Below are 2398 nucleotides of genomic sequence, written 5' to 3' on the forward strand. Positions count from 1 at the left end.
ACTTCGAAAGTCGCTCAATATATTATTTAGCAATCAAAAATAGATTATAATATACTTGCAGAGAAATCTCTTCATAGGATTACCACTAATCAAAGATTTAGACATAACTCAATAGCCATAAGACTCTTACACACAACCTCTATCTCACTCACCTCATATATAGGAAATACAATAGAAGAAACTGTCAAACAATATTACAATACCATGGGCTAAAACCACCCAATAAGATTTAGCTGACCTTATCTCCCTTCTAGATTTCCTATGACACGTGTCCCTTCCTTTTACAACTCATTTATGTGTCTGATGTATTTATATTTCCTATTTCAGGAGTACAAACTTCTGGAGGCCATAACTTGAGAACCGTGTGTCCTATTGACAAACCATTTGAAGCGCTAGAAAGTTTGTGAATTGCTCTATTTCCTCATTAGTGATACATCACTTATGTACACTTTTAAAGGAATTTATGGACCTCTAAAGTCCTCAAAATCAAATTCAAACCTTTCATTGCATCCCTCCAAAGCGGAAAATTGAATATCTTCAAAACTAGTTATGATCTTGCGACATAACTTTATCAGAATGCTTTTCTATCCAACCAAAAGCTTCAGGGAGAATTTTGAACCATTTTGTGCCCAAATGAAAACTTAATATAAATAGTAACCTCATGTAAATACAAGGTTGAGACACCATTTCCCCAACAAAAGAAAGGATAAGATAGTTGAAAAGGGGATATCTCGCAACAAGTGTAAAGGGAATCCTTTGGAGGGTAAGAGATCTTTTCTCAAAAGAAATCTACCTCCAAGAGGAGTTTCTTGAACATAAATAACATCATTAGCCAAAAGAGAGGAAGGAGAAGAAGAATGCATACCTTATGCCCATTACTTGGTGAAAGGGATTCTTGATGAAGGATCAAGTATTTTTGAGCCAAAGTGAAGGGTTTGGTTATAATAGATATACATTGCCAAGTGTAGAAGAGGTTGTAGTCAAGGATACACACCTCATGCATAAAAGAGAATCCTCGAGAAAACACATAACTTCACATAAGGAATGATATTGTATCATAAGAAAACACCACTCAACAAAGGAAGAGGGGATCCTTAGAAAGGATAGGAAAGATCAATTTCCCCTAAGCTTAGGGACAATGAGAAGGATTACACAACCTCCAAGGAGATATTTATTTATAAGAGATGTACTGTTTCAAGCAAAGAATATGTTCTAACCAAGGAACACACATGTACTCACATGAAGGATAGTTCTATACAAGAAAGGACATCACATTATGCAAAATGGAACTCTAAAGAATAGATAATCTTCAAAAATGAGAGAGAGAGAGAGAATTGGAATATATATTGTCCTTGCCCTCGAAGCGAATAAACAAGGAAGAAATATGCTGCTGCCCCAAGATGATTGCTATTGAAAAAGAATTACCACTTATGAGAAAGAGCCACCAATGAAGTCTACTACTAGTATCATAGGGTGAGGAGCAACATGATAAGGTGAATGGAGTGCTAAGGCATTTCCTCTTTACCAAGAAAAAGTGCAAGATCAGCTGTAAGAGCTATGTGAGCTTGATCGTATTGGTCTTGAACAAATTTTTTAAAGGATTTACAATTTCCAAGAGAATGAGAATAACCATAATGAAAAAGACAATGTTCATCAACTTCCTTATTCTTGTAATTGTGATTAAGTTTAATGAAAGGAAAAATAACATTATTATCATGCTTTGGCCTCCAAAAGATTATTGTAGCTAATTTTTTTAATCATCAATAAGAGTAGGTCTTGTCTCTTGAGATGTAGGACAAGATTTGCTAGATGGAGGAGAATTATCTTCTATGATTTTGATAGTCCCATTATCAATGAGTCCTTGTATTCCCTTTTCAAAATCAGGACCATTACATTGAAAGAGGGAGGGACCTAATAGATCTAGGCTTGATCCCTCTAAGAAAAAGCTCTGAAATTATGATTAGGTTCCACTTGGGAGTTAGGGTTTCCTTCCCTCTTTCTAAATTGAATTGTGAAAATGTTGAAATTAGGGTAAATGAGTGAATATTGAAGATATCAAGCATAAACAGTGAGCTACAATCATCGTACAAAGACATCAACATGGATATGAGTAGAAGAAGATGATTCAGATCCATTCCCAGAAGTTTGGCCTGATTTTTTGGGACCATGGCAGTGGTCACCTTGGTCCTCTGAATTTCTCATTGTCAAAAGGTGAACCTATTCATCTCTGTGAATCTTGTCGATCATCCCGATCGCAACTATGTACCTATTCCTACACATGGTGAAAAAGGGGGAAATTATTGGGAATAGGGGTTTGCCTAAGTCAAACCTTGGTTTAGGAATTAACTTTGAATGAAATAATGCAAATACTGAAATAAATTCTTGATAGATATACCTC

The sequence above is a fragment of the Cryptomeria japonica genome, chromosome 3 (assembly GCF_030272615.1).
Source record: "Cryptomeria japonica chromosome 3, Sugi_1.0, whole genome shotgun sequence".
Taxonomy (NCBI): domain Eukaryota; kingdom Viridiplantae; phylum Streptophyta; class Pinopsida; order Cupressales; family Cupressaceae; genus Cryptomeria; species Cryptomeria japonica.